At 41.6% G+C, this 19,614-nt stretch overlaps 1 pseudogene; it reads right to left on the bottom strand.

Annotated features, from left to right (window-relative positions):
* Positions 1–6,730: 6,730 nt before the first annotated feature.
* LOC146587833 (E3 ubiquitin-protein ligase TRIM39-like) lies at positions 6,731–18,565 on the bottom strand (annotated as a pseudogene).
* Positions 18,566–19,614: the final 1,049 nt, after the last annotated feature.

Below are 19,614 nucleotides of genomic sequence, written 5' to 3'. Positions count from 1 at the left end.
TGCACTCTTCATCATGTAGGTCTAGCATGTAGAGCCACTGATCACATTGCTCTGTTGTCAGACTTCTGTCCGTCTGGGAAAGTGAAGTGTTCTCAGAAATAATTATATTTTTAAGCTGGTGTATTTTTCCTCTTATTTTGTTTTCCTATTTTTTTTTTTTTTTCGTGTGAAGGGAGGGAAAAGAGCAACTCTTTCACTTTTACTCCCCACCTGTAGTATTTTCCTGATAATCAAATGACTCAATATCCAAGGGTGTGCTTAACTTTTAAGTGGCAATTGCTGATGAAAAAAAAACTTTAAATTTTTAATTTCTTTTCTCAGAGATTTTGAATGTTTATGGAAGTTGTGTATCACTAGAATAATGTCAACCTTTTAATTCTGTCTGGCTCTAATGTAACCGAATAATGTCCCATGTTCTACATGGTCAGGATACATTGTTTGTTTTTGAGTACCTTCTGTTACAGTTAAATATTGAAGAACAACTGTGATATCCTTGCTCAGAATTCGATTATGTTTTTAACACACATATAAAGAGCTCAATCGTATTCATCATGGAGGAAGAATCCTCCTGCAGGAATGTTCCTCTCTTTGCTGCTGTTCACCATGTCCTGACTCACTCAGCTCCTAAATTCTGTCTTTGAAGCGGTATCTGAGGTTGGCCTTTGAAACTTACCCTTGAGTTCCCCATTGCTCCTGCGCCCCACAAAAAAATACTGTATTGGTGATTCCTAGTGAAATTATCCTCCCTTCTACTAAGTTATTACATAAAATCTCTGGCAGACATATCTAAATGAATTATTCAGAGATGCAATCTCAAGAAGTAGTGGTGGTCTTTATTTTTCCAGGCAAATCTTGGGGCTGCAGCAGGGCCCTGCATGTGTGATACACTTCCTTTCCTACCATTTTTCAGAAGTGAATAAGCTATCTCTCCACTCTACATGGTGGCTTCTGGGACTCCTGCTCTGGGACTCTAAACTCCTCATCAGTTGCCAAAATCTGAGGTACAGATCAGAACAGAAGTCTTTCAGAGAACATAGGCCATTTCAGAAATCATTTCTTTAACTGAGAGTCAGAATTAGAAAATTAATGTTGATCTGCCAATGTTGGGGTAGACTGAATGGTATCACTGCCACATCTTGATCATTTAATATAGGCACCCAAACACAGTTCAAATGCAGAAGAGCATCCCAATCCTTGCAAAGGATGCCTCTGACAAGGACCTAAGCCCTATCCAGGAAACACTGGCATCCTAGACATAAATATCACACTGGTACTGCAGTTAAGAGGTGTGTGGGGAGGAAGATGATTTTACCTCTGCTACAGCACTGAAGGGGCCATACAGAGAAGACAGAATTACTGAATGCCTTCTTTGCTTCAGTCTTCACTGCATAGGGCAGCCCTCAAGAACCCCAGAGCCTGGAGACAAGGGAGAAAGTCTAGAGAAATTGTTTCTCTTGATCAGGGAGGATCAGGTTAGAAATCTTTTGCACAAACTTGACATTCACAAATCCATTGACCCTGATGGGATGCACCCACGGGTACTGAGGGAGCTGGTGGATGTTGTTGCCAGGCCATCCTTCATCATCTTTGAAAGGCCCTGGAGAACTGGAGAGATGCCTGAGGACTGGAAGAAAGCCAATGTCACTTCGGTCTTCCAAAAGGGCAAGAAGGAGGACCCAGGTAACTCTAGGCTGGTCAGCCTCACCTCCATCCCTGGAAAGGGAATGGAACAGCTCATTCTGGATATCATCTCCAGACACATGGAGGAAAAGAAGGTGATCAGGARTAGTCAGCATGGATTCACCAAGGGGAAATCCTCCTTAATCAACCTGACAGGCTGGCCAGCCTAGTAAAGAGGACTTTAAACTAGGTAGGAGAGGGGAGGGGGAGTGTCATACAGACAAGGTAGACAACAAAACACAAGTTGGGTTGTGGGGGCCTCCAACGGGTACATGCAGCTGGGGATGTGTATTTGGGACATGGCTATGGGCGACCCCTGTACACCCTTCCTGGGAAACCTGCAGGCATGACCACCTCTTTAAAATGCATGTATACCAACACACACAGCATGGGGAACAAACAGGAGGAGCTATAGATCTGTGTGCAGTCGCAGGGCCATGATCTCATTGCAATCACAGAGACATGGTGGAATAGCTCACATGACTGGAATGCTGTCATGGATGGATATATGCTTTTTAGGAGAGACAGGCCAGGAAGGCGAGGTGGTGGAGTTGCTCTTTATGTGAGAGAGCAACTGGAACTCATTGAGTTCTGCCTAGGGGTGGAGGAGGAGGCTGTCAAGATCTTATGGGTAAAGATCAAAGGGCAGGCTAGCATGGGGRACACTGTTGTGGGTGTCTACTATAGGCCACCTGACCAGGAAGAGGAAGTTGATGAGGCCTTCTATAGACAACTGGAAGTAGACTCACGACCACAGGCCCTGGTTCTCATGGGGGACTTTAACCACCCTGATATCTGCTGGAAGGACAACACAGGCACAAACAGTCCAGGAGGCTCCTGCAATGCGTTGATGATAACTTCTTGTTGCAAATGTTGGAGGAGCCTACAAGGAAGGATGTCCTGCTGGATCTTGTCCTTACCATCAGAGACGGACCGGTTAGAGATGTGAAGGTTGGGGGCAGCCTTGGCTGCAGTGACCATGAGATGGTGGAGTTCAGATTCCTGCAGGAAAGAAGCAAGGCAACAAGCAGGATTGCAACCCTGGACTTCAGGAGAGCGGACTTTGGGCTCTTCAGAAACCTACTTGGAGGAATCTCATGGATTAAGGCCCTGGAAGGAAGAGGGGTGCAGGAGAGCTGGCTAGTATTCAAGCATCACTTCCTCCAAGCTCAAGAGCGGTGCATCCCTCTGAGTAAGAAGTGCAGCAAAAGGGGCAGGAGACCTGCATGGGTGAGCAAGGAGCTCTTGGCCAAATTCAGACAGAAGAAGAAAGTACACAGAATGTGGAAGGGGGGAACAGGCTACTCAGGAGAATTATAGGAATGCAGTCAGAGTACGTAGAGATGCTGTGAGGAAGGCTAAGCCCTGTTGGAATTGAGTATTGCAAGGAATGTCAAGGACAATAGGAAGGGCTTCTTCAGACACATCAGCAGCAAGAGGAGGACTAGGGAAAATGTGGGCCTGCTACTGAATGGGGCAAGGGCCCTGGCGACAAAGGAGACAGAGAAGGCAGAATTACTGAATGCCTTGTTTGCTTCAGTCTTCACTGCTAAGGGCAGCCCTCAAGAATCCCAGAGCCTGGAGACAAGGGAGAAAGTCCAGAGAAGGGAAGACTTTCCTTTGGTTGAGGAAGAAAGGATTAGAGACATTCTGGGCAGGCTAGACATCCACAAATCCATGGGCCCATAAGGGATGCACCCACGGGTACTGAGGGAGCTGGTGGATGCTATTGCCAAGCTGCTTTCCATCATCTTTGAAAGGTCCTGGAGAACTGGAGAGGTGCCTGAGGGCTGGAAGAATAACAGGCTGGGTAGATGAGGGGAGAGCAGTGGGTGTTGTATACCTTGACTTCAGTAAGGCTTTTGACACTGTTTCCCATAACATCCTCCTAGATAAGCTCAGGAAGYGTGGGTTAGACGAGTGAATAGTGAGGTGGATCAAGAACTGGCTGAATGGCAGAGCACAGAGTCCAACAGTCTATTTGGAGGCCTGTGGCATCCCCCAGGGCTCAGTACTGAGTCCCATCCTGTTCAACTTATTCATCAACGACCTGGATGAAGAGACAGAGCGACTTCTCTGCAAGTTTACTGATGATCCCAAGCTGGGAGGGGTGGCTGATACACCTGAGTGCTGTGCTGCCATACAGAGACCTGAACACGCTGGAGAGTTGGGCAGAACAGAGCCTCCTGAGGTTCAACAAGGGCAAGTGCAGAGTCCTGCACCTCAGGAGCAATAACCCTAGGCACCAGCACAGGCTGGGGGCTGACCTTCTGCAGAGCAACTCTGCRGAGAAAGACCTGGGAGTACTGGTGGATGACGGACTGACCACGAGCCAGCAATGTGCCCTTGTGGCCAGGAAAGCCAAAAGTCTCCTGGGGTGCATAAGGAAGGTTGTTGCCAAGGGAGTCAACAGGTCAGGGGAGGCGTTCCTACCCCTCTACTCAGTCCTACTGAGGCCTCATCTTGAGTACTGCGTCTAGTTCTGAGCTCCCCAGTACAAGGGAGATGTGCAACTGCTGGAAAGAGTCCAGCATAGGGCTACAGAGATGATTAGAGGACTAGAGCACCTCTCTTATAAGGAAAGGCTGCAAGAGCTGGGCCTGTTTAACCTGGAGAAGAGAAGCCTGAAAGGGGATCTTATCAATGTGTATAAGTACCTGAAGGGAGGGTGTCAAGGAGATAGGGCCAAACTCTTTTCATTTGTCCCATGCGACAGGACAAGAGGCAATGGGCAAAAACTGAAACACAGGAAGTTCCATCTAAATATGAGGAAAAACTTCTTTCCTGTGAGAATGACAGAGCATTGGAAAAGGTTACCCAGAGAGGTTGTGGAGTCTCCTTCTCTTGTGATATTTCAAATCTGCCTAGACACGATCCTGTCTAACATGCTCTAGCCATGGCCTACACCGCTCTTGTGGTCCCTTCCAACATGAGTGATGCTGTGATGTCTTCGCTGAGGAAAGGGGGTTTGAAAAGGAGGAGACATCTAAACAGATTTTGCCGTCTGTTGCCCTAATATACATCTGYAGCAATCTAGCACCTGGCCTCTTCCGAAGGTGGGAACCTAAAAAAATCATGTAGAGTAGATGAGCTTCCTGTGTGCAAAAAAAAAATCAGCTTTGTTTCCAGCCTGATATTAACCAATATAAGCTGAAAACAAATCATGTTATATGCAGAGACTTTACAAGAAGACTGTCATTTACGGATAAAGGAAATGAGCTCCTAAAAGAGGAAGATCCTTCAGCCACATTGGGTTTGGATCAATACAAAAACCTCATCCATACAACACGTGTTGGTCTGTTAGGATGTGTACAGGCTTTGCCTGATTGCACAGCTTACCAGGATCTACAGATAATGAAGCTCAAATGTGATCCAAATATCAGATACATATGATTCAGTGAGAATGTCACAGAAACACAGCGAAGATGAGGTTGAAATGGTCCTCTGGAGAGCATCCCCTTGTTTTCTAAATGCTGTCTATTTCTATTGTACTGTTTGCAACACCTGGGGCAGTGACTCACATATCCTCCTTTGAGAGCTACAGAATTCCCTTAAAGATGTATATGATTAGGAGCGTTGGAGGAATGGTGAAGTGAGAAGAGCAAGTGCTATGAAACCCTTTCCTGAACCTCATCTTTATCACAACGGACTTCTATTTGTTCCTGTGTTAAAACAACCTCCTCTTCAGAAATCAACCACATTATACTCATTGGACATACTGCAATGAAATCACGTAAAGAATCTTCCTTTTTCTAATGAAGCTTTCAAATCATGCCCTGCATGCACGGTCTCCCCTACTCACTGACACTAACTTGAAGAATATTTGGAAAAGACCTACTTTAAGACAAGTAAAGGAAAGCACAGACAGGAGTAAAGACAGGTAATTCAAGCTGAAAAAAAAACTGATTTTATTCATTAGATTAAAAGCAAAGAGGTAAACATCTGACAAGTGAATGATAAGTCTGAGTGTCAATGCAGTTCCAGTGTATATTAAAGAACCTGACAGATCAATTCAGAGTGCTAATAGAGATTGATCTTAAGAGTTCTTAAAATGATGAAGAAGTTCTATACGCAAATAATAGGACAAGTCTCTGTTCMAAGCTCTGAGCACATCAACATCCACATTTAAATTCAAGGAAGACAATGAGGTTGGGCAATAACCAGACAAAGCCATCCTCATTTTTCTATGAGCTGTTAGAAATCCTCTCTTCTCCAAAGTACATTCTACTTCCTTCTGCAGAAAAAGTTGATACTGATACTGCAATATCAACCAGTTCTTCAGAAGGTTTGTTTAGGCCGATATTCACACTGCTCACTCATTTTTTATCAGATCCTACTTACAATGCAGGAATGACTCTCACGGGAAATGGTTCTTTACCTTACTAAAGTGGATGAAACAAAGTATTGTATGTAATGATCCAGATATGTTTAATATATTTTTCTTCCAGTATAAAATGAATCATCTTCATGATAATTTAATCTTATTAGACTATACTTTAATTTGAGTAATTTAAATAGTGAATATTCCAAAGCTGCAATTCATGTCAAGGTAAAATGATGCAGTGCTTGTGATGATTTACTGAACTGAGTTTGATTAGAAAGGTTTATGTTATGTGGTAAGATATGTTATGCTATATGAGCTATTAAACTTGTGTTCATTTTAATTGAAATTTTAACCTGTTTGTGGTGAAAATTCACACTTATATCCAATGTATAGAGAACATATGCACACAAAATATGAGAAAGCCAGTAAACGATCACTAAATTACCACAGTTATGCATCCCTAAATACACAGGCTCTAAAAACATTCAGCATTAGTTTTTAAAAAAAGCCTAATGACTTAGGGTGATGTACGATTATATTGACTTGAAAATCTTGGAAGAGAGTATCTGGAACTGAGTTCATTAACAAGTTCTTTATTTTGTGTTTTTCTCAATAGTGGCCTTTACTAATTATTTACTATTCCTTTCGGGAGCTGTAACATGGGACAGAACAAAAGGATTGCCCACAAAGGCAGGTCTGTCAGCACCCTACAAGAGAATTCACTAGCTACTCTTCTTTAGGGTACATTTTCAGTGGCTCAGGATCTGGTCTTGCAGTAGTGATACCTGCAGAGAAGAAGGGATAGAGCTTCCCTTTCCTACCATCACCTTCAGTGGTGCTGAAAGTGTACATAAGAATTTGGCTGTGGATATCATAAATGATAGCTGCTTGTTTGTGATATCCGAGAATATCCCAATCTTTTGCGATTTCTTCCTCACAATTGTGTCCAAGGTTCAGTATGGGCCCAATAGTCTCTCCCATCAGCTAGTGCTATGACCCAAAAGCCATTTTTAGGGCAGAGAGTCAATATCCCTTTTCTACCCACTGATTCAGAAGCTACTCCCAATTCCCAGTTATTTTTATTCCCCACATTTACTTCCMAATAGTGTTTACCAGACGTGAAGCCTTCAGTCGCCAAGACGGAAGTGTGGGAGTCAAACCTTGTGCTGTTGGTGGCCACCTTTCTAACTKTCCCTGTATCCCTTACACTCTTCCCGTCTTCAAACACTTACAGTCTAGGGTGAGCTGTGTCAGCATCCAGGACGATGGTGTCTGCATGGAATCACAAATCATCTTATAAACTCTGCCCTGCCATATGAGAACCAATCAAGTAACCTGAATCAACCTCAAAAGGAAAAGATCAAAAAAAAAGTGTCCTTTTCCACAAATTCACTAAATTTCCTGCTCCTTCTATCACTGTCAAGACCCACTAACTGTCTAAATGAGCATGTCATTGTTTTACTGGCTCCAGCATTAAAAGGGAATAAAGTTGAGGTTCATACTTGAGGTTTGTCACCAATGTAGACATGCAACTGTGCATACGTGACCCTCTGAGACACAGTAATATTAAAGTGCATTAATCACTGCATAATTACTCTGATATGGTAGACTGGCAAAAGAGAGAGAGAAAACAAAGCAAATGAGACCACTCACCTCTGGGAYTTTTTTTCGAATGTAAATTAAAATTGTGAGAGCAAGAACATAATGCARGATTCCCCCCCTTACCAACAAGTTAAAATGCTCTCACCTCTCAACAACATTTTTCCAGGAAGTCTGTAGATGAAGAGACATAGCAGCAAATTAATGAAATAGGAAGGGATTAGTTCTGAAAAGCCTTCTCATACAATTCACCTTGCAGTACAGCTATTCACTGTATCAAATACCTAGTTATGAATACAACGTATCAGGATGCATGCCTTTTCTGTCTCCAAAGTCTTCATCCTTATTCAAAGAATAAGGGCTTTTAGAGAGGCAGCTGTATGCTACCATCAAACCATACACCAGCCTTCAGCTGTGTTCTGCTCTACTCGATCCTTGCAGTATCAGAAATGCAGGGTACACCTTCCCTGTCACTACAAAGAACTAATTATTAGGAATAAATAATAATAATTTTGAAACTTATGACTATGATAGACATCTTCTATCAGAATTTTTTATTAAATCATAGAAGAAAATCTCCAAAATCCTTTCCACTAAAGTAAAGTACTAATGGTCCAGGATTTCCTGACTGCAGAAGACATTTGCTATATGCTTCATTTGCACAGTGCAAACTGCATCAAGGATCAAAAAAACTTACCAGTTCTTTTTCTCAAGTCTTCTGCAAGAGATTAGAAATTATTTTGGTATACAGAATAAATAAAATTAAAATAGATTAAATTAAATTAAATGAGATTTACTTTAGTGTGTCTGGTAAGAAAGAGGAATGTGGATAGTTCTTTGAGCTACAGGGAGACTTTTGATGAACCAGGAATAGAAAAAGAAGCCAGCACTAAACTGCCAACTAGCAGAGCAAGAACAGAATTGGAATCAGACAAGAATGTCAGGCAACCTGAGAAAGAGCAACTAGTGAGGAAATAGGAGGAGTGATTTGAAGAGCTAGTGTCATCCTCAGGGCAGGCTAACAGACCATATTGCAAGGTCAGCACCAATGAAGCTAGGCGAAAAAGCAGCTGATACTGTTTTGAATTATTTTTGATTCTTTTTTTTTTTCTATTTAAGGATTAGTCCTTTAAAAACAGTACTTATAGGATAGATGTTCACTTACCTTTCTCCTTATCATTTTTTTCTAGAAGAAAAAGAAAAACCTAAACAAAAAAACCACAGGTAATGTTTCAGCTTCTGTTTGTAATTCTTTAAAAGATGCTATGTGTCACAAGAAGCATCAGCTCAGACAAAATGCACAGACACCAGGATCTTCAGCCTTTGCACTCCTTTTGAAACTGAACTTTGTAGCTGCTAAGAAGGGGGAAAAAAGATTGCCATGGGTCTCATGGGACAGTACCAGATCATTTGAAGATGCTTAAGGAGGTCTGTGAGACTGAATGATGTTTGTGATTAAGCAGGTGCCTGTAAGAATGCAGGTTCTACAGTGGCCCACCCTGCCTGCACAAAGTTAGTCTGTTTGTACTGGGAGTTCACATTCAGTCTTGCTGCTGGCTTCACTTGGGGAAGAGAAACAGTAGCAGCCTCACATCGAGGGGAAAGGAGCTTAGGTATCTCTTGAGCCCTGTCCTGCACCAGATATGGTGATCCATAACATCGATTCTTAGCAGTAAGCCAGGACCAAAAACTAGAAATCTATGTCATGGACTAATTTTCTGATGCAAACCTGAGTGTATGTAATTGTATCTGTTCCTGGAGTGGTGTGTGTAATGCAAGAAATAAATTATATGAGGGAAACACCTGATTCCTCCTCCAACATAATTCTGAACTGCAAAGCRTCAAGAGCACAAAATAGTGACCATATATCATGTTACTAGCAGAGACACTAGACAGGGATTGTACAGACTTACCTAATATTGCAGTCACATTTTCTGTAAGAGAGTGAAAAACATTTTAGTGAGTACATATCCTATTCCTGAGTTTCAAAATGTTTCTAATAGCACAATCTGACCTCCCAGAGAATGCTACTGCATTCAAAAGGGATCCGGTAGGAAATGGAAGTTCTCAACAATATTAGTTTAAAGCAGAGTCATGCACAATCTTTCACAACGGCTTTCTGAGATCCTAGTTTAGCAGGACACATCTTCTACACCCCCTAAGAATGAGGAGGTGAATAAGACATATTTCTTTGCTCTTTACTAATTTGTGAGAGTAGTGAACAGTGGAATAGTGTCATGGTTCCTACCTTCATTTTTATTGATGAGTCTCTCTTAAAAGGAAATCAGAATAGAAGACAGAAGATTCCAGTTATTACTCCTTCATTCATCAAAGAAAATAACAGCTACAAAACTTGAAAGGTGCCTGTATAAGTTGATCACCCAGGTGTCCTATGCATCCATGAAGAGATAAAGTCACTTCCAGGGACAATTTCACCTTTCTTGTGCCCCCTGCTTTCCACCTGTCTCATACGAGAACAGATGCCTCCTCAAGTTGCCATCTGATGACAAATGGAAGTGTAAGACTAGATTCACTTGCCCATTCACAGGTATTCAGAGCCTTTTGAAGAATCTACTAAGAGATTACAGGTAACCACATGGATCTCCATAAGAACTAAGCAGGTTATCTTAGGACATCTGAAATGGCACTAGCGTATTTATATTTGTGCAAGTGAGTCTCAAACTTTGGTGATAACGGGAGTTTAGAGACCTCAGCCGTATATAGACATTGGTACTTGGATGCCAAATTTTAACTGTTGTAATCTTGAGGTAAATTGTGACTCTCAGTTAGGATATCTACATGTAGGTGCATAAAACCAGTACAGTCAAGAGATCTAATGAACACAGCCAGCAGTGTACAACATTGTTTGAGTGACCATTGCAAATGCTTCCTCTAAGGTGAGCAGAATTGCTCTGAAGTTTTCATTGACTGTGTTGATCAGAGCAGGATTGCTTGCCCAAGCTGTGGAGTGTGCTGCCACTGAAATGCACTAGGGTATTGCAGACATCCTCCAAGATGGCAAACACAATTCATAACTTACTGTCTTCTGAAGATAGTACATATGGAGGCCAGGAAGGATATAACACTAAGTCTGCAGTGAAATTAGATGTTAGAGCCACTGAATTTATCTCTAGATTTCCATTAATTACAGGGAAGGGCATGGCCATTTCAGTCTGAAATTAGATCAAGCTGAATCCCACTATAGCTTTTTTAATTAGGACTTGAAATCTCCCACATCAACTCTGTATAGATGCCATGATCACAAATGATGCATTCAAGTCTGGGAGAGGGACTATGCTGCTTCTTCTTCTTCATCTCCTATTCCAATTCCAGACCACACACTCACCCTAGGTAGTTTAAACAATATAAAAAAAGTATCAATTTAAGTCTTACCTCTGTAGGATGAGTCTCAGGCACATGCAATACTTGCAAAATCTCTCATGCACTGTTTAACTGTGAAATTACAGTTTTACTCCTCACTTCTTTGAACACTTGCAGTGAACACACACTTGGACACCCAAAAAAGTATGAACAATGACACGTACAATTGTCAAACTTCACTTTGCTCTATCTCACACTTACCTCTTTCAGGATCTTTTGAAAGGAATCCTGTAAAAAGACCAGAGATAATAAGAAATTACACAGTGGAAGTAAAAACAACTTAAGAACAGTTCCCTGCAGGCTGAACCTGACTTCCCTGGCATGGCCAGGAGAAAGTGTGCCTGTTCCGTCAATGTTGTTAGGCACTTCCCTGGGCCTTTGTATTCTTCACATGATCTGATAGGATAGATGGTCTCTCCAGACTGAAATTTTAATGTCAAGCTAACCCTTGTCTCTGGTGAGAAGGAAGAGGATGAAAATTGGAACTACGGCTGCTTTTCATGTCTCAGCCCAGGCCCATGACCAGTGCCCATACGCCACAAGGAAAGGATGGGGAGAGTGAACTTTGGCTCCAACACCTTATCATCTGCAATCATTCATTGTTCACCTGTCTAGGTGTGAACCAGTTGCTCCTTGCTAACCCACCACCCTCTCCTGGAAGCCAAGCCAATAAATATGAGACGAAGGCAGCAGAGTTTGGCTTTATGCTATAAGTACATTAACAGGCTGCCAATGTGGGAGAAAATGTCCATACCTGAACAAYAGCAAAAGAGGAACACAACGGCAAAGAGACTGAGAATGCAGGCTATAACAACAAGAACTATCAGGATGGTATGGTCAGCTTAGATCCATCTGGATACATCAGGATTCTCTGGGGAAAATAAGACAAGATACGGTCTGAAATCTTTGAAAGTACAAGTCGCCAAGACTCATCTACTCAACAGACAATTTATTTATTCAATAAATAACATTCATGGGCTACTGAGATAATTTTTATTTGTGTGTTTCCCAAAATCTGAAATAAACCCCATGCCAGCTGTTTCAGTGTGACTGTAGGCAGCTACAGTAGAGTGCATCAGAGCAGCCTAGTGAACTATTGGAGCTTTGAATATGGAACTCATGGAATGGAGGAGATGATAGAGTAAGAGAACTTGCAGACCACAGAATGGAGATGCAGCTAGGAAGAAGAAAGAAGAGGATGAAGAGGGAAGAAGAGAGAAGGCAGTAGCAAGTTCAAAATCCTAAGAGACAGCTGGAGAGAGCAGCCTTTGTGGATGGCAAGAAAGATCCGTCTGAGTTCCCCTGGGCCAGAACCCAGGCCATCAAGACCAGAGCAAGCAAACATCAAGTAAATACACCTGAATATAGGAACCTAAATGCAAGTGTTCAAATGCGATCTTAAACCAGGATTCAGTACAAGACCCACTGGAACCCCATGTCCTGTTTAGGATGCCACAGAGAAAGTGCAGTACTTGACAGCACCTCAAATGAAATTAGATGCTTCACTTTATGTAATTAAAGCCAGCCCTTACAGTACTCTTTCCCAGAGTGGACAATAGAGGATGACTGCAGGCAAGAATAAAAACAAAGCAAGTACATGATGGATGTTGTGAGTCCTCTGAGAAGATACAAGGATGAGACGTTTACCTGCACAGGAGATCTGGAACAGAAGCTTGACACAGAAGAAACACCACAATCCAAGACTGCTCATCTGCCCAACTGTTTCTTGTAATGCTCTCAATAAATCTGATCTGAAAGGTAAATTGGAGTAAACATGAGCGGTTACGCACATGGCTATAGAGTTACTGATTTTGTGGCATTGTTACGCTAAGCCCTGGGGGCTTTAACTTTATCTTCCAGAAACACATGAACAGCAAATTGCAGAATCTTCCTTGCTGATGTGATGAGTCTTGTTTATAATTGAGCTAGTTGTCTCCATTGCAACGGAAAGAAGCAGACACTTCTGTGCAGAAGGAAGGAAACATATCAAATCCCAAGGAAATGTATGGTGGGGTAGCTGGACTGGAAACAACCTCTTTTTGTGTTGACAGTAACAGAATCAGGGTGAGAAGCTCCCATCTGTGGTCACTCTGCCTGGTCTCAGCCTGCAGAAGAATAAACCAAAATTTATCTAGCTACTTGGACTTGGAGTTTCAATTCTTTTTGTAGGCAACGGATGCTAGGATACAGCTGTCATACTACTGTCATTTGAGATGCCCAGGACTCCAGCTGCTGCTCCAGAAGGGTGTGAGTTACCCATGGATCCTATGCCATAGATATGGAGGGATGGAGTCAGGAAACACAAAGCTCAGCTGAAGTTGAAACTTGTGAGGCATATGAAGACCAACAAGACAGGTTTCTATAAGTGCATGGACTGCAAAAAAGAAAGCTAAGGAAAATGTAGGCTCAGTGCTCAATGGAACTGGGACCTATTGAAAAAGGACATGTAAAAGCTGAAATACTCAGCACTTTTTCCTTGGTTTTGATGGTACGATGTGTCTTGTGGACCCCTTGATTGACAGGCCTACTAGCAGATTCTGCAGGAGTGAAGTGCAATCCAATACAATTAGACACACAAGTCCATGGGACCAGACAGGATGTAACTGAAGGTGCTGAGAGACCTGGCCAAAGCCACAATAAGGCTTCTTTCTATTATCATGGCAATTAGGGCAGGTTCCTGAGGACTGAAGGAAAGCAAACATAACACCAGTTTTTAGGAAGGACAAGAAGGAGCACTCAGGGATCAAAAGGCCATTCAGGCTCATCTCAGTCCCTGAGAAGATAAAGGAGTAAATCCTGCTCAAAATCAAGTCCAGGTGCATGAAGAACAAGTGTGCGTGATGGGAGGAAACACTCAGCATGGATTTACCAAGGGCAAATCATACTTGGCAATCTTGATTATCTTCTATTTTACTCTATGGATAAGGAAAGAATAGCAGATGTTGTATACCTTGACTTAAGTAAGTCTTTAGACACGATCTCCAATAACACCTTTGTAGCCAGATTGGGGACATATGGACTGGGTAAGTGGATGATAAGATGTCTGGATCATCAGGCGCAAAGGGTTGTGATCGGTGGTATAAACTACAGCAGAGGCTGAATACCAGTGACACCTGTTAGGGACTGATATAAAACTGTTTAAAGCCTTTCTTAATGACCTAGATGATGGGATAAAGTACTCTGTTTGCAGTTTTTGAGACAATGACGAAGTTGGGGTAGTGGTTGATATGTAGGAAAGAAGGTCTGCTCTTCAGAGGGACCTAGACAATCTGGAGAAATGAATTGAGAAGTACCTTACAAAGCTCAACAAAGGTAAATTCCAAGTTGAGTCCCCAGCACAGAATAAACTAATGCAATAGGATGAGCTGGGGAACAACTTGCTAGAAAGCTGCTCTTCAGAAAAGGAACTGTGGCTCCTGGTGATCCACAAGTTGAATAGGAATAGGCAGTGTGCTATTGGAGCAGGGAAGGCTAACTGCATCTGCGCTGTATTAGCAAGAGTGTAGCCAATATGCAGAAGGAAGGTATTCTCCTCAAATTATATCATTCTGAATAGATTCTTCCACTCTAATCCACATCTGGACATTGTGTCCATTTTAGGTTCAAGAGACATTAACATACTGAAGCAAGTCGGAAGAGTCATTAAGATGGTTATTGGCGCCWGGGGCACATCATGTATGAGAAGAGGCTGAGAGATGTGGCTTTGCCTGGAGAAGGCAAAGGGGAGCTTTTATGGCTGCTTACAGCTTATTAATGGGAGAAGGTAGAGAGGATGGAGTCAGACTCATTTTGGAGGTGCATGGTAAAAGGATGAGAGGTAATGAGAGCAGAGTGCCAACATTTCTTTTTCTCCATAAGGGAGCAGAACCCTTGATCAGGGACCACAGAGATGGAAGAATCACCATCCTTGGAGATACTCAAAACTCAGCTGGATGAGGCCCTAAGCACCCTGCTCTAACCGCATTTGTGTTGAGAAAGAGGTTGGACTAAAGACTGATGTCTTCCAACTTTAATTCTTCTTTGACTATCTGATGCTATATGTCATCTGAAGGTTTTGTCTGAATTTAAGCTCCTGAATCACACCTTAAGTGACCTAGTCTGCAAGTTGAATACAACTCATGAAGATATTAGGACCCAACAAAAGGAAAGGAGTTTCTGTGCCCTAGATGGTCTCCATACAAGTTAATGATACCACCACCAGACTCCGTACTTGGGCTTCTGCAGTAAGATTGTATTCACCTGACAAAAGCAGCCAAAATTCCTCTGGGACTGGCAGCCAGAAGCTCATCAATCACTTCTGTGTAAGCATCTTGATCATAGTAAGGTTAATTTTGGTGCACTTCACAGAATCACAGAATGGTTCAGGTTGGAAGGGACCTCTGGAGATCATCTCATCCAATCCCTCTACTCAAGCAGGGTCATCTAGAGCATGTTAGGATCACATCCATGTGGGTTCGGAATATCTCCAGAGGAGATGCCGCAGCCTCTCTGGACAACCTTTTCCACTACTCTGTCACTCTCACAGGAGATAAGTTTTCCTTATATTCAGGTGGAACTTCCTGTAGTTCAGTTTGTGCCCATTGCCTCTTGCCCTGTCACTTGGCACTGCTGAAAAGGGTCCAGTCCCATCCTCTTGACACCCTCCCTTAAGATAATTGTATACGTTGGTGAGATCCCCTCTCAGGCTTCTCTTCTCCAGGCTAAACAGGCCCAGCTCTTGTAACCTTCCCTCATAAGAGAGATGCTCCAGTTCTACCCTTCATTATAACTGGTCATGGCAATGCTAAGAGTGTAAGAGAGACCATCACTAGACCTTTTGGTGTCCAGAAGGTGATATGTAAAAGCTATTTGATTTTCCATGGTGATTTTACTGGTAGACTTTGTTCTGACAGAAGCACCATACATGTTAACAGAAACAAAACTGATGTTCTTGGTCACCTGTGACAAGATGAAATAATTAACAGAGCTAGTTTGCCCTGTGATAAACCAGCTGTGTCCTTCTACTGTGCAAATTTTTCCTCCTCATGTTTGCTCTGCAAAGAGGGTGAAACTTACGTTTCTTTCCTGTTTTCCTTAAAGTAGCAGTCAGCTATGCTACATTTTTACCATGTCTATGTTGAAAATACTCCCCTTGAGGAGTGTACCACCTATTAATTAGAACTGACCTATTTACCACCTTTAGCTGCTTCTGAAGTTAAAACTTTCATCTCTGCATACACTAGGTTTGATTTCAATCCAGTCAGTCTTACTGATCTGATATTACGGCAGTGGATCTGTATCAGAACTGAATTATATAGCTCCAAATCAAATCTTTTCATAGCAGAAAACAAAAAAGTAGTGGAATCAGTGAACTTTCACATGGTGAATTTTGAAATAAGGCATTGTGATGCCATGTTGATTATACTCTCAGCTACAAGAATTGAATTAAATCTATATTTAGTCACTCAAATATATAGCATTCCAATATAGTATTCAAAGGTGATATAATTCAACTGATTTCGAATGCACTGTGAACTTGAAAGAGATCTTCCACTTTTTGGAGTGATAGCTGGAGGATCCAGAAAGTATCTCATTGTGTTCAAAATSGTATCAGATGCTGTCCTCAGGCAAAATAATTTGTTGCTAAGTCTTCAGCCCCAGACCAAGTAGGATAAMCCAAAGCCTCTAAAATGTCACTAGCTTGTAGAATGGTATCAGTGCAGTAGCAATGACTCAACTTGTTGTCACATGTCTTCTTGTCCTGCAAAGGGAACCTAGGGACCACTTTGAGTGTAAACTCCTGAACTGCAGACATAAACATTCAGACAGATGAATCTCTAAGTCAAACAGAAGCATTTAAAAATTATGATTGCAACCAACAGAAGCCAAAGATCAGAAATGTTCATGATATCAAGTCATAGGTAAGAGGGAAATCAGAAAGACTGAAGTGAATTTTTAAGAATTTACCTGTACAGAAGCTGGTGAGCTCACACATTCACTTGGAATTCATCTTCCTACTTTCTTCTAAACTCACCAGTCACTGCCCAGTTAAATGTCAGTGCACACGAGAAAAAAATGTTATGAGTCACAGGACAGGAACAGCTTGAATACAGATCTGGTCAGCCAAGAGAGGAGATTCTTTTACACAGCTATGACAGTATCTAAACAAAAGGCATAGCTTCTCCTTGAATAGTGACTGCAATTCTGAGCCAAACCCCTCAAACAATCAAGCCCTGCTTGAGCTCACTGAGGACAACTCCACACAGCAAAGCTTCCTTGTGAGACCTGTTCTTTCACATTTTCCAGTTAGAAACTCATAATAGACACATTTTCTTGGTATTATGCAGCAATGGGTTTTCCAATAGCATGTCTCACAGTGCAAAGGCACAGATAACAAGGCATGAGTTCTGTCTTCTTGATCATGCTCAATCACCAAAGAGATGATGTTTTCCAAAGGGAATATGATTCCTATTTAACACTATTTTCTCTAAATAAAGACTGCCCAAGTCTCAAGGAACATGTGCTTGTTACTCCCAATGTAAGTTTAAAACAAAGCATTGGCCTTGCAGTGAACAGCRTGTGATCTTCAGGCAGAGCTACACCCAAAGTTAATCTTTAATACATTATCCTTTGTTTCAGTTTCACCGTCCAGGGTTCAACCCCTTTGCTCCATACAGTTAAGATGTGAGGATATTCCCTTTTCAACAAGAGGTAAAATCCAGTTTTAACAACTCTAGAATAAGATTTACTTTTGCTGCTAAGGAATAGCCATTCAACAGGTCATACTGTTGTTTTAAAACTCTCAAATGACCATCCAAGAACCTAATTGCAAGTACAACACTCTTTGATAATCCATCACACATCTAGAAGGCAAGACATGATCTTCTGGCAGAGAAGTGACTTTCAGGCAGAGAAAAGCAGAATTTAAACCTAAGTATCTGATTCTTACTTTCATTTTCCTTCTCTACAGTTATGTGCTTCTCTTCTAAAGGTGAGGGATGTATAACTCTTTGCCATCCTGCATGATTCAAATCCTAAGTTTAGTTTCTCTGGCACAGAGGAAAAATGACTATCCCATAACACTATTCATCTTTCCTCACCAAAGCAGGTAAGAATCACTCTTTAAAATAATTTCGCTTCCACACAAGATGGAGATCCAGTGTTGCTGTAGTGAGTGCAAGAGAACTACTCTTCTGTTTCTTTCATCCAAGCTCTGCCCACAGGTGCCAGCAGGTTTACACATCTCTTCAGGTGTAGTCAGCAAAATACGGTGCGTGTGACTAACTTGTCTCTTCCTAGTAGGTTCACAGAGAGAAATAAATGGAATAGAGAGGATGGTCCTGTGAGGGACAACTGGACAAACTGTCAGGGCTAAGTTAGATCTTTTTTTCAGCAAGTATTTCTTTTATCTTCTCTATCACAATGTAAATTCAAGATTAGATGATAATAATCATCTCATCCAGTAGATGAGATGTGTCTGCAGAAATGTGAATGAAATTAAAAATTCCTAATTAGTACTGTGAATAATTGAGGTTTTACCTTAGCTGCAGCAAACATCAGGTCTTTATGAGATTGTCTCAGTTTACCCATTAACTTGTTCATATTAAAATTTCAGGACACTCAGTGATGTCTATGGATTTCATGCATGTTGCAGTGTCAGTGTTAACTCTATTGTCTACCTTTCTGCTATAGCAATGATTATTTGTCTTAGTTGAAATATATCACAGYGTGACCCTGCTGAGCAGGGAGGTTGGACTAGATGATCCCCAGAGGTCCCTCCCAGCCTTACTGATTCTATGATTCTATGGTATCTGTTTAGCAATATATATAGTGCCGAGGAATAAGAAGCAATGGCTTTTTTACTTTCTTTTTTATTTTCTTTCTTTCTTTCTTTCTTTCTTTCTTTTTTTTTGATAATGGCATAATTTCATTCTTTTTTTTTCTTTGAAACGCACAACCTTTGTCTCTTTCAGAACAATTATTAACCAATTTTCAGTAAACACTGTTATTGACCTATCTGTTTAATTCTTTGGGAACGTGTTTATGATCTCTGAAGTTTTAATTCCATAAATGATATGACTTGGTGGCTAGTGGGATTTCTTTTAGTCCCTCCTTGGATGACAAGAAATTTTAAAAGAAATAGACCTAACAAAAATATCTCATTTTGTAGCAGGAATATCAGTGTTGCTAAACAAAGTGTCTGAGCTGAATCTGTGTTCTGGGTGAAATTTGTCTGTCCAGATGTGGACTGGTATAGTGCCTCTATACATGTCTGATCTTGCTCTCTGCACTTTGATTTGAACTTTCTGCACAATGAAGAAGTTGAAAACAGGGTGGGTGGGTGAACTTCACTAAGCTTAAAATGAGCCTAGGAGACTCATTCTGCAGAGAGTACATCTAGGAGAGAGGATTCATTTGTCTAACTATAGGTATCTTGAAACATTTTTGACATTTCCAAGCCTCCAACTGCTGATTCAGATGGGAGTTTGCAGTTAAATTTGCAGCTAAATTGAGAATTTGCAGTTAAACTGAGAATTTGCAGTTAAAAATGGATGAATTGAATTCTTCCCCAGTTACTCCATTTATGCCTACCCAGCTAGCCAAACAGGGCAGCTGCCTTTCCCAACACAAGAATTAATGAAGCGTGAGAT

This window comes from Rhea americana, unplaced genomic scaffold, assembly GCF_003343005.1.
Source record: "Rhea americana isolate MKP2758 unplaced genomic scaffold, rheAme1 scaffold_563, whole genome shotgun sequence".
Classification (NCBI taxonomy): domain Eukaryota; kingdom Metazoa; phylum Chordata; class Aves; order Rheiformes; family Rheidae; genus Rhea; species Rhea americana.
This window is presented reverse-complemented; position numbering and strand designations above follow the sequence as displayed.